At 55.0% G+C, this 13,568-nt stretch overlaps 1 protein-coding gene across 1 annotated transcript in view; it reads left to right on the top strand.

Annotated features, from left to right (window-relative positions):
• The first annotated feature begins 10,595 nt into the window (after positions 1-10,595).
• The window catches only part of TRPV4 (transient receptor potential cation channel subfamily V member 4), a 35,142-nt gene continuing 32,169 nt past the window's right edge, over positions 10,596-13,568 (top strand). The window contains exon 1 of the mRNA XM_030292243.1: positions 10,596-10,635. The gene's annotated coding sequence lies outside the window, so the exon portion shown is untranslated. The remainder of the gene's footprint in view (positions 10,636-13,568) is intronic.

Below are 13,568 nucleotides of genomic sequence, written 5' to 3' on the forward strand. Positions count from 1 at the left end.
TCTCCATTTTGCCCCAGTCCCTACCAATCCCTCTTGCCTCCCTAACCTGTGACCTGAAGTTATTCGCTTGCTCGTAGGCTGATGCTTTTTCTGATACTTGGGTTAAATGGAGAGAGGATCTTTGTTTTACTTCATTCCTGCTCCTACAGAGTTGGTAGTCTAGTGGGCGGGATGGGCCAGTAAATCAATAGGGATGATACAGAGTAGTCCGTGCCCAGAGGGTGCCTGGGGCCACAGATGAGGGGCCGCATCCTGGGATGCCTCTTAGAGAGTCATGCCTTGCCCTGAGCCTCCATGGAAGCGGTGGGGTGGGAAAGAGCCTGGCAGAGGAGGACGGGCAGGGGACGGATGCTCCAAGGCATAAGCGAGACACCCAGGGCAGGCTGTGTGTGTGTGAAATCATGTGATGAAGGGATATGAACGTGACCCTGAAAATTATGGAGCACCTTCAAGGGTCCTTGTTCAATCAGCCAGGTAACCAGTTTGGAAGGCTGCCTCTCGGACGACCAAGGGATGGACGCCCGAACTGAGATTTCTACTGTCTCTGATTTCATTATATTTTCCAGTGTTGCTGGGGGTAGGAATGCTACTGGGCTTTCCAAGCTCCAACTGCTTTTTAGGCTTTTTAATTCTGCCACAACTAAAAGGAATTCTGCGTCTTCATTTTAGAAACAACCTTCCTAGGGGCGCCTGGGGGGCTCAGTCGATTAAGCGTCCAACTTCGGCTCGGGTGATAATCTCACAGTTCGTGGGTTTGAGCCCCACGTTGGGCTCTGTGCTGACAGCTCGGAGCCTGGAGCCTGCCCCTCCCCTGCTCACGCTCTGACTCTGTCTCTCAAAAATAAGCGTTAAAAAAATAAAAAAACAGCCTTTCTTGGGGCGCTTGTCTGGTTCAGTTGGTAGAGCATGAGACTCTTTTTTTTTTTTAATTTTTTAAAAAATTTTTATTTATTTTTGAGACAGAGACAGAACACGCGTGGGGGAGGGGTAGAGACAGAGAGGGAGACACAGAATCTGAAACAGGCTCCAGGCTCTGAGCTGTCAGCACAGGGCCCGATGCCGGGCTGGAACTTGGGAACGATGAGATCATGACCTGAGCTGAAGTCAGATGCTTAACCGACTGACCCACCCAGGCGCCCCCGAGCATGAGACTCTTGATCTTGGGGTCGTGTGTTCGAGCCCCACAGTGGGGATAGAAATTACTTTAGAAAAAGAGAGGCTTTCTTCGTGTCTCTGACATAATACGATGGGACCGGGAAGGCAATGTGTTTGTGGAAGGTCGGCATTTGCCCAGGCCAGCCTCCTTCACTCCTGGCACCTGCTGGGCCCCAGGGGGCACACTGGGTGCCCAGAGACAAAGCCAGCAGTGCATCCACGTCCTCCCATTTCGTTTTTGTCAAAGTGGGACTGATTTCTGCCCCGGGGCCAGGGAGGAAGGAACACACATTGAGCGCCTGCTGTGTACCCGGCCCACCCAGTACAAGTGGTTTACAGGCACCATTTCAGAACCCCCTGGGCTGGCATCAGGAGCCCCATCTGTCAGATGAGGAAACTGAACCCCGAGGACAGGGCAAGAGGACTTGGCCAGGGTGACCCGGCCAGGCACTGGGGTTTCACATCTGAATTTGTATCTCCCGTCAGCTGTGGCCACTTCTGCGCCAGCTGACAGAGTCAGCCCGCCTCCCAGCACATCTTCCTGCCAGGACATCCCTCTGTGGGGAGTCACTTATCTGATCCACGTTAACCTGACAGTGCGCAGAAACCTGGATGAGCCCAAAAGTTGGACAGAGGTTGACCAGTGTATTCACCTGTTGGTTCATTCTTCTAAACACAACAATTGTTCCAGCCCGTAATAAATATTTCAAACCAATCATAATACATCTCTATTATAGACAAGGAACTGAAGCCCATTTCTCCCTAAAAAAAAGCCTCGGTTTCCTTTTCTGTAACACAGGGGTCTTGCTAATACCCACCTCACAGGTTGTGAGGCTTAAATGGTTTTTAAAAATCTTAATGCTTATTTTTGAGAGACACAGGGAGAGAGAGTGTGGGCAGGGCAGGGGCAGAAGAGAGAAGGAGACACAGAATCTGAAACAGGCTCTAGGCTCCGAGCTGTCAGCACAGAGCCCCATGGGTGGCTGGAACTCAGGAACGGTGAGATCGTGACCTGAGCTGAAGTCTGACGCTTAACCAACTGAGCCACCCAGGCGCCCCACAGGTTGCGAGGTTTAAATGAAATGTTACTGGGGTGCCTGGGTGGCTCGGTCCGTTAAGCCACTGGCTCTTGATTTCAGCTCAGGTCATGATCTCAAGGTTCAAGCCCCGTGTGGCCCTGCACTGACAGCTCGGAGCCTACGCGATTCTGTCTCTCTGCTCCTCCCCTGCTTGCGCACATGCTATCTCTCAAAATAAAGAAATATACTTAAAAAATAACATAAATGTTACTATTTGCAAAGCAATTAGAAGTGTCTGAAGCATAGAAAGCTGTCTTAGTGTTAAATAAAACTGCAAAGATATATTTATGCGTTCGGGTGTATAGGATGATGTGATGGAGTAGGGAATCCTGGCTCTGTTACAGCTGAGTGGCCACAGACAAACCACTGCGGCTCTCTGAGCCTCAGTTTCCTCATCTGTACAAGGGGGATGTAATAGTCCCCAGCTCACTTGAGAGTCAATGAAACTGCCTGTTAGGGAGCTGGGCTGCGTGATCGTTCGGTGTTGGCCCGATTTTCGTTTACAGAGAGTTATAGGAGAATAGAGGGGTCCTCCCTTCCTCGGGTTTGGTGGGTTGGTGGATGAATTCCCCTGGTGTACGCACCCCCCCCCCCCCCCCCCCAGCTTGGGGCCGCGCGCCTGCGCGCTGACCGCCTGCGGCTCCCGCAGGGCCCGGTAGGTGGCGCTGTGGGCACTGCGCCCCCGAGGCACAGCCGCGAGTCCCTGCCAGTCCCGGACCGGATCTCCCCGCCTCCGCCCCGGGCCCCCGCTAGCGTCATCCGGGTGGCTTCCAAGGGCAAAGTGAGGAGCCCCAACTGAATCCTGGTGGGAAACTTTGAAGCCTCTCAAGCGGAGGCTTTGGGGTTCTGACTTCATTCAGCTCAGCCTCTGTGTCAAAGGTGTATCTTGTTGCTTTTGCTGCTACTTCCCGTACAAGATACCCCTACGAGATACATCTTCTACCTGTCAGGCACCGCCACCGTCGCCACCACCACCCAGCACATTTTGGGGTTCAAGTCCAGGTTCTATAACTTTGTAGCTGCGTGATCCAGGGAAGTCAGTTCACCATGCTGAGCCTCAGTTTCTGCATCTGTAAAATGGGACAGGAACACTTCTACCTAGCAGGAGTACGTAATATAATGGGTGTAAAGTGCCCGACATGTAGAAGATGTTCAAGAAATGGCCTTTATTCACTTTTTAAAAGTATTATGATTATTATCATATATATTATGATTATATATATATGATGATGATGATGGTCATTATTAAAATTACTATGGCGTCATGGCGTTTGAACACGATAGCGTTATGGATACACACCAGGGGCTTCTGAAGGGACAACCTGGCCCTTAATGCAGTTAACACACCCATGTTCACACACTCCTCGTTCTTAAAGATACAGAGCAGGACTCATGTGAACACGCCAGCGGAAAAGCCCAGGAAACATTGTGCAGCCTGGCTGCTTTTCTGACTCTGCCCTGATCTGCTGTGGGACTTTGGGCAAGTTCCTTCTCCCCTCTGGGCTTTAGTTTCCTCATCTATAATATCAGGAGGTTAGATAGTTCAAAGCTCCCTCCCTGCTGTCAATCTCCAGGAGCCACCTCGTGTCACTCGTAAGGAGCCCCTGGTATGCACGCGTGATTCCAGTGAAATCAACACTACACCTTCAAGCGGGGACATCAGTCCTTTCTCGTGACCTCTAGGGGAATGACACATGCAAAGCGTTTAGCACAGGGCCTGGCACTTACAGGGTGCTTGATAAAGGACAGTGAGGACGATGACTCGATGACTCGCTCTTCGGCAGCCCTTCATCTAGCCCAGAGAGAACTGTCTGGAAGGCAAGTCGTTCAGCTGCTGTTTGCTGAGCACCTACTATGTGCAAGGCCCCGAGCTAGGCTCAGGGGGTCCTGCAGGGAAAGGACAGTTAAGGCCCCATCCTCCAAGGGGCTCCTGCACCACTGGAGGAGACGGAGATGGGGGAGGGCACAAAAGCTCTCTGAGGAGGTAACATTTGAGCTGAGATCTGAAGGGAGAGAAAGAACAGGCCATGAAAAGGGGCTGGCTACAACTAGTGCAAAGGCCCTGAGGCAGGCGGAAAAGCAGCTTGTACCAAGGAGGGAGAGAGGGCAGAGTGGCTGGAGCCTGGAGATTAAGGTGGGGTGTGGTTTTTGTTTTAAGGGCAAGGGAAGTCATAAGCCTCTGAACAGAGGGCGACGAAGCCAATTCACAGTTTACAAAGCTCTTTCCTAGGATCTCCACGGGTTCTTTTCCTGGACTCAGAAAAGAGGCTATCTCTCCACCCCCCACCTGTGCCTCTTCTTGGCTGAGAAAATGGAGCCCTCATCACAAGTATGTGTGAGTGGGGAGGGGTCCCAGGCCTCTGTGAAAGCCTGGGGACTTCCTCCAGAAAGTGCTAGTTCCCTGTGAGGATTTCACTCATTACTCCGGGGACCTTCACGGACCCCCCCAGCAGCCTACCTCGGGACCCCAGCTGAGGAGCCCTGAATCACTCAGACCCCGCTGGCACCCAGGCCTAGATGCCCCCCTCCCTCACCACGCCACAACTCCAGATGAAGGCTATCTTTGAAATGCCAGTGGGCAGCTGAGGCCCAACCACACCCACAGGAGGGTGGCTGTGCCCATGGCAACGGTCCTCTGAAGGGAAGGGCTTCCTTCCCACCTGCTCTCAGGTTTCTGCCCCAGGGAGAATTCCAGAGGAGCCCCATTGAAGGTGTCTGGCCGGGCAGGGCCTCCGGTCTCTGGGCCAGTCACAAGCAGCACTGGGGTGGCCAAACCAGCTGATTTGTCGCCAGCCTCTTGCATCCTGTCTCAGTGGCTTCTTGGCAAATGTGGGGGATGTGATTTCATGGGGGGCCTGCTGTCTCCTGGGGCAGGCTCCCAGAAGAGACTGTCGCGCCCTCCCTCCCTCCCGGCTGTGTGACCTCAGGCCGGTTCCTTCACCTCTCTGGGTGCGCTTCCTCTCCTGTAGCTGGGAGGAGTCCATGAGGAGAAAGCCCTACGCACCACCTGGCACACACCTTTCCCCAGTTGTCTCTTCTGTCTTTTCTTCTCATCGCGGCTTGGGCCCATCCACGCCGTGCACTCACTGGAGGAAGAACAACAAGGCCGGCCAGAATTTCTCACCTGGACAGCCCCGCACTCTCCAGTCCCATCCAGTGGCTGGGGCAGTGCCAGGTGGCTGCTGTAGGGGTTGCGGGGGGCGGGTGGCGTTTGAATTTAGACGGTGCCGGGTTCAAATCCTGACCGCATCCCGGCAGGTACCTTGGGCAAGGGGTTTCACTGTTCGGAGCCTCAGTGTATCCGCCTGCGGAAGGGGCTGGAGAAGACTCCCCGCCTTGAGGCCGTGGTAGTATGTTTACACTGAGACTGTCACCCATCAGCTCGAGAACCATTGTCGCCACCCCCAAAAGAGACCCAACACGCTTTGGGCCACACCCTCCAAGCCTCGCCTCCCCCCAGCCCCTGGCGACCATTCACCTACTTGCCTGTCCTGGGCATCTCACACAGACGGGATCACGCGACATGTGGCCTCCGATGTCTGTCCGGCTTTTTTCCTTTTGCAGGCCCATCCATGTTGCGGCCAGTGGCGAAACTTCATCCTTTCTATCATTGGGTAATTTCCACTGTGTAGTTATGCCACATCGTATTTATCCAGTTACCATCCGAGTTGTTTCTATTTGGGGCTATTACGAATAGCGATGCTATGAACATTCATATTCAAGTTTTTTTGTGTGGACCTATGTTTTCATTTCTCTTGGCTTTATCGCTCGGAGTGGAATTGTTGGCTCCTGTGGTAATCCTACATTTAACATTTGGAGGAACTGCCAGACTGTTTTCCAAAGCAGCTGCACTATCTTACATTCTACTAGCAGTGTGTGAGGGCTCCCATCTCTCCACATCCTCGCGGACATTTATTATTGTCATTTTTTTTTTTTAATTTGAGAGAAAGAGCAGGGGAGAGGGGCCACAGGAAAGAGAGAGAGAGAGAGAGAGAGAGAGAGAGAGAGAGAGAGAGAGAGAAAATCTTAAGCAGACTCCACACTCAGTGTGAACCCGGCACAGGGTTCCATCCACGACCCTGCGATCATGACCTGAGCCAAAATCATGAGTTGGACGCTCAACAGACTGAGCCACCCATGAGCCTCTCATTGTCTGTCTTTTTGAGACCATATATTTTTCAAATGTTTATTTACTTCTTTATTTTTGAGAGAGAGAGAGAGAGAGAGAGAGCACGCACACGTGCACAAGCAGGGGAGGGGCAAAGAGAGAGGGTGAGAGAGAATCCCAAGAGGGCTCCTCGCTGACAGCACAGAGCCCAGGGCAGGGCTCAATCCTACGAACCATGAGACCATGACCTGAGCCGAGATCAAGAGTCTGACGCATAACCGACTGAGGCACCCCATTGTCTTTTTGAGACCATATTTTTACTGGCTGTGCTACCCTGAGTAGAGTCTCCTGGGAGTGGGTTCAAATCCTACCAGCTGTGGAATCTCAGATGAGTAGTCTGTCTGCATCCTTTTCTGGGAAAATGGTATAAGAATCCTTTCCTCCCAGGCTGTCAGGAGATGGGTTGGAGACATCATCAGAGCCGTGCCAAGTGGAAAGTGAGGTGCACCGTCTTGTTTTCATAACTGGGCACCACCCTCCGGGGGTTGGGGGCAGGTGCACCAGGTGTGAAGTCCCTGAGATGCTGACCCATCTGGCCTACTGATCTCTTCCCGGTGCCCGGACCTGAGTCTGGCATACACTAGGTGCTTGGTAAGTGCAGACCCTGGGTACAGCTCGGGACCTCCCTTTGTGATAGCGGCTGAGCCCCCCTGGGGCTCTCCGGAACCTGTGTGGGCCAGAGGACCAGGCCGGGCTGTAGCCTCTACAGGATTCTGCCTGCGCTAAAGGCCTTGACATTTTTTCCTTCCTTAAGACACGTTCCTTCTGTGTGTTAAGAGCCCTTGACCTTCCGGGACAGAGGCCAGAGAGCTTCGTCAGTGACAAAAACAGTCACATAATGGCAGGCACATCCTAGCAGTGGCCCTTGTTCACGTTCAGTAAACTCAGCGAGTGTTTGTGGGGTGTCCTAGGCACCTCACTTCCCCTTCCTACTCACCCCTTCCCTGCAAGGCAGACCTCCATGCTCTCGATCAACCAGTATTTTTTATTTTTTTTTTACTACTTTTTATTATTTTTAAAAGCTTATTTATTTATCTTTGAGAGCAAGAAAGAGAGAGAGAGAGCGCAGTGGGCAGAGAGAGAGGGAGACAGAGAATCCCAAGCAGGCTCCGAGCCCACAGCACGGAGCCTGATTCGGGGCTGGATCCCATGAACCATGAAATCATTTTACATACACAGTGGAATACTACTTGGCAATGAGAAAGACTGAAATATGGTCTTTTTTTTTTTTAATTTTTTTTTAACTTTTTATTTATTTTTGAGACAGAGAGAGACAGAGCATGAACGGGGGAGGGGCAGAGAGAGAGGGAGACACAGAATCGGAAGCAGGCTCCAGGCTCTGAGCCATCAGCCCAGAGCCCGACGCAGGGCTCGAACTCACGGACCGCGAGATCGTGACCTGAGCTGAAGTCGGATGCTTAACCGACTGAGCCACCCAGGCGCCCCAGAAATATGGTCTTTTATAGCAACGTGGATGGAACTGGAGAGTGTTATGCTAAGTGAAATAAGTCAGACAGAGAAAGACAGATGCCGTATGTGGATCCTGAGAAACTTAACAGAAGGCCATGGTGGGGGTGGGGGGGAAAGGGAAAAAAAAATGAGGTTAGAGAGGGAGGGAGCCAAAACATAAGAGACTCTTAAAAACTGAGAACAAACTGAGGGTTGATGGGGGGTGGGAGGGAGGGGAGGGTGGGTGATTGGTATTGAGGAGGGCACCTGTTGGGATGAGCACTGGGTGTTGTATGGAAACCAATTTGACAGTAAATTTCATAGTAAAAAAAAAAAAAATCATGACCTGAGCTGAAATCAGGAGCCTGATGCTTAACCAACTGAGCCACCCAGGCGCCCCAACCAGTATTTTTAAAGTACCTACTAAGTGCCAGAAGCTGGTCCTGCAGCTGCGAACAAGATAGATGTGGGGGTGCCTGGGTGGCTCTTGATTTTGGCTTAGGTCATGATCCCATGGTTCCGTGAGAATGAGCCTGAGTCTGGGCTCAGTATTGACAGCAAGGAGCCTGCTTGGGATTCTCTCTCTCTCTCTCTCTCTCTCTCTCTCTCTCTGCCCCTCTCCCGATCACACGTGCACGCGTGCATGCTCTTTCATTCTCTCTCAAAATAAAAGAACCTAAAAAAAAAAGACAGATGTGATCCCTTGCCTCATGGAAACCAGTACTATTTTCCAGATAAGGACACAGGCACTGGAAGGGGAGGCTTTTGCTCGTGGCTCCCGTTGAATCAGCGGCAGCCAACATCCTGCCTCCTGGACCAAAAAAAAGTCACTTCCTTGCATGGGGACCTCAGTTGCCCAGTCTGTGACATGTGGGGCCGGAGGGGCCTAGGTTAGCTGCCCTAGTGCTGACGGCTCACAGCTCTAACCCCGGACCTTGGAGGAGAGCAGGTACCCACCAAGGTACCTGCTTGGTGCAGGAGAGCGGGCCCCACCATCTCCATCAGGCTCCTGGTAGCCAGGATCATCCTGTCATTTTCTTTTCATTCGAGAGGCGCCTCTCTGCAGAAATGGGCCCCAGATTCGTTTGCCTGACGCCCGCTCCTCCCAGCCAGCAAGGCCCCCAGCAGAGAGGCTTTGGGTCTGAAGGCCTGAGGGAGCCTCTTCTGTTTACATTCCTCACCACAGCCAGATAGCTGCCTGTTTGCTCTAAGATCCTGAAAACCCAGACGGAAGAGCTTCTCTCCCCTCCCCAGTATGGAGGGAGCCGCTTCTGGAGAAGCCACACTCCTCTCCAAGCCTCAGATTCCCATCTCTACAGTGAGCCCGGGCGATCCCTGCCTCACAGCCTGCTTGGAAGGAAGGTTTACTTGACAAATCTCCCTCCCCACACCCCCGCCACTCTCGGTGAGTTAATTATTAGGGTTTATTTTTTTTTGTAAATGTTTTGCATTGGCAGTTTGAACACATCATGTCTGTTCAGGTTCTCCTCTCTCTCCTTCTCTCCCTCTCTCTCTCTCTCTCTCCCTCTGCAGCAATGCCCAAATCCGACTTTCTAGCTGCTGAACCGACACCTCATGGGAGCCATTTCTGTTTGCAGGCTGAGGGACCCCACTGTTTTTGCGGAGCCAGCTCAATGTAAAGAAGAACAGTAATGATAAAGGGGCTAAGAACGTTCCCTGTGCTCTGCAGGGACCTGGTGCTCCCAGCCTCTCCACTGTGGCTGTGGGCTGGGGACATACCTACACCCTACTCTACAGTGGGGACACAGAGGCACAGAGGCGCAGAGGTGGAGATGACTGGCTGCTCGGGTAGGGCACAGAGCCACAGCTGTGGTGGGGGGTGCTCAGGGAGCTTGGCTCTGGAGCTCAGGCCCACCGGGCTTCCAACCAGTCCCAGCAGAAGTGAGCTGCCCGTCCTGTGGAGGCATTCAAGTAAAAGGCGAGACTGCATGTCAGGAGCTCACCTTCACCATCCAATAAAAAATTAAAAAAACAGGGGCGCCTGGGCGGCTCAGTCGGTTGAGCGCCGGACTTCGGCTCAGGTCATGTTTTTCCCCGCGTCGGACTCTGTGCTGACAGCTCGCAGCCTGGAACCTGCCTCTGATTCTGTGTCTCCCTCTCTCTGCCCCTCCCCTGCTCACGCTCTGTCTCTGTCTCTCAAAAATAAATAAATGTAAAAAAAACTTATTATTATTTTTTTAAATTAAAAAACAAACATAAAAAAAAACACACCTTGATCACCTCCTAGGTGTCAGGCCCCTTGCTAAGCGCTGGTAAAGAGGGGAAGAAAGGGAGCTCACGTGAATCTAGCCCCAGACAGCACGGTCTGGATCTCAGATGCCTCCTCTGTGGGACTTGGGGCTACCCCAGGGCAGGGTCCCCCGCAGCCGCGTCTGTCGGGGGGCGGGGGGGGGGGCTGTCTACCAATGAATGAATGAATGAGCCAATGCCCGGGTGGGAGGACCCGCCAGGCGCCCATTACCAGAGGAGGAGCTGCCCGGGGGTGGCGGGGTCAGGAGCCCGGGAGGGATCTCGGGGGCCCCAGGCAGAGCCCTCCCCAGGAAGCGCCTGTGGCCCCGCGGCCGCGATCGCGACGCCCGGCTTCCCGGGTGGGGGACCGAGCCCGCTCTCCGTCCTCCCCCCACCCCCCAGCGGAGGCGGCGAGCGGCGGGGGCGGGGGCAGCCGGGGGCGGCGCGCGGCGCTGGAACCTGAGCCGGGGGAGGAGAGTCGCGCGGGCGGGCGCCGGGCGGCCGGGATTCAGGAAGCGCCTCGCGGTCCCGGAGGTGAGTGGGGCCGGGGCCCTCGGGGCAGGGATCCTGGGGAGGAGGGGGGCCGGCGCCCCCGGGGACGTCTCCGAGGCTCCGAGGCTCCGGTCCGGGGCGCGGGAAGGAGGCGCGGGGTCCCGCCAGCTCCCGCTGCCCCGCTGCGTGCCCTCGCACCCGCCCCCTCGTCTCTCTCGGCTTCGGTTTGTTTTATCACCTGTGAAATGGGCGCCGGCGTGGGCCGTGGGGTCGCCCGGTCTGCGGGAGGGAGGTCCCGGGGTCCCCAGGAGCCAAGCGCAGGAATCAGAGGCGAGGAGGCCCTGCAGCCCACCTTAGAGGCATCCCCATTTCGGGGGGCTGGGAAGGGGCAGTCGGGGGCCCTGAGGTCTGCCTTCTATGGCTAAGCAAGCGGGAGGGAATTGGAAGTCTGGAACTTCCAGAGGCCCACTTCTTCGTTGGCCTCAGTTAGTCCCAGAGACGGCTCTTCCTCCAAGAGGCAGGACAATCTTTAACCTCCGGCTGTGCCTCCAGAGCCTCCTGGGAGGTCCGCCAGGACGGGGAGAGACCTCCCGCACTCCCCACTAGCCTGCAGAGACCCGCCACAGACTGACTGCTGCGGGGGCTGCTCACCACCCCGCCTGCCTGGCCCTGCCCAGCCCTTTGCCCGTCTGCCCTCCCCATTTTGCAGATGAGGAAACTGAGGCTCTGGTCGGGGGTGGAGCCAGGTGGAAGTTTTACCCAGGGCTGCCGGGCTCCAGTGCCCTCCCTGCCTGGTGCCCTGGGGCGGGGAGGGGGGGGGGTGCCCTGGCTCAGCCTCTACCGCGGGGCTCTGCTGGGGCCGGGGTTGTGTGATGCTGTGTGTGAGCTTTGTTCTGGGAGCTAAGACCCACTCGGGGATTTAAGCTTCGCCACTTTATCTGTGGGGTGAGGACGGGGGTAACTCCATGACCCAAATGAGGAAGTTGAAAAGGTGGTCTCTTTAGAGAGGTCAAGTAGAAGGGGCAGGCCTATGTGGGCCCCCCCTGTGCCACCCCAGTTTTGTGTGACCTTGGGTCAGTCCTTTGGCTGTCTGAGAGATAGCTCGTCTGTAAAATGGGGGTGAAATGAGGGCCACCCCAGGGCTGTGGGGAGGACAGACCTCCTGGGAGGAGCTGGCCACACACTCCCAAAACTCACCCAGCAGCGTCATTGTGCTTGCTTGCTCCGGTAATGAAGAGGTGAAAAGAGGTAACTGGCCATTTCCCCATTTCTCTAGTTGATTCTGTTCGAATAACAGTAGGGAGCCCCTCTTCCCACCTTTGTCAGTGGTAAATCGGTGGTAAATCAGAGTGGGGAGGAGCTCCCCAAACAAATGGCAGGTGGAGGTCATGGGCCAAGGCAGGGTCTGGTTTGTAAAACCCCGGGGGTCGGGGGGGTGGGGGTCGCTGTGAGAGGAGGGGGTGTGGGTGAGAGCTGAGAAGATGTGCTGGGGAGTGGCTGCGGGCGCCCTGGCAGTTCACCTGGTGGGAGCAGGGCCTTGGCCACTTTCTCCTGTGTCTAGCAAGGCCTCCTGGAAAGCCCCCCCCTCCCCTCCACCTCGTGTCGGCCTCAGACCCTGGGCAGGGTCTAGCCGGAAGGCTCTGGCCCCCTCCACCGCCTCCCCCAAACTGGGATTGCCTCTCCGGCCAGCTGTGCCCTCCAGGCAGGTGGGCACCCAGCAAGGTGAGCACGTATGGTAGATGCTTGGCAAATGTGTGCTCTCAAATGAATGGGGGCCAGGAGAGAAGTCTGGGAAGGGATCGGGGAGGGCTTGATCGAGGTGGGGGTTCAAGCCACACCTTGAAGAATAAGTAAGGGAAAGGGCACTCAGGTAAAGGGAAGGACATTATGAGCAAAGACCTGACCACTACCTGCTGCCAGGTGGGTAAAGCTAGACTTTGTAAGGCCAAGACATTGTTCCGTTTGTCTGGAATGTGTGACGTGACCAGGAAGGGCAAGGGATTGGGCAGGCAGGGGCTAGGTCAGACCCAGAAGCCCTGAAGTCCAGGCTGGGAGGGACATGCCAGATGTGTGGTCTGGAAAGGTCCCTCTGGCTGCAGAGTCAGGGCCAGGCAAGGAGGCCGGTCCCCAGGCTGGAGAAGCCATCCCGGCGCGGGGCCCGAGGCCCAGGATGGCGACTGGAGAGGGGTGGCTGGCAGGCGACGGGGGGAGGGAGAGAATCGGGCAGGGATTGGCCTCACTGTGCCCGGCACAGGTCAGGTGCTCCATAAATCTCTACTGCACAGTTGAGTGACTGAACTACATCATTTTGAGAGGGCCCAAGTCCTTTGCGGTCCTTTACCTGTTCCTTGGTGGGAGGGGGAATTGGCATGGAGTGGGCATCTCGACCCCTCACAGGCCCCTGACCTGCTGTCTGCCTCAGTTTCCCCCATTTGATTCTGGGAAAGACACTGCAGGCCCCTCCCCAAATCACTGGGCCATACAGAACAGCTCCACTTCTCATCACACACCAGATCTGGGGAGCCAAGAGAACATTGCATGCCAGCGGGCCCTCTGGAATGCTCCACATGGCCCATTTGGAGTGGAATTCACCTGTTAAAGATTAATTCAGATCTCTTGAGATACCTGTGGCCCTAGGCCCCAAAGCTGGTGCTCTGATCACTGAGTTCTGCCTGGCTTAAGCCAAACCTGGGCCGCATTAGTAGTCCTTATGATGGTCTCGAGCATTTACTGAGCGCTTACTATGTGCCAGGCACTGAGCCAAACACTCTTAGTACATTTGGATATGAAACTATTATCGTTCCCATTTTTGAGAGGGCGGAGCTGCGAGGTCTGGGTAGTGAAGCTGCTTGCCCAGGGTCTTTTAGTTGGGGAGGGGCAGAGCGGGGATCTGAACTCCGTTTGTCTGATTCCAAAATCCATGCCCTTAACTTCCAAGGTGGCTTGTCCCCATTTGTCCCGTCCTGAAGTCATGG

Source organism: Lynx canadensis, chromosome D3 (genome assembly GCF_007474595.2).
Source record: "Lynx canadensis isolate LIC74 chromosome D3, mLynCan4.pri.v2, whole genome shotgun sequence".
Taxonomy (NCBI): domain Eukaryota; kingdom Metazoa; phylum Chordata; class Mammalia; order Carnivora; family Felidae; genus Lynx; species Lynx canadensis.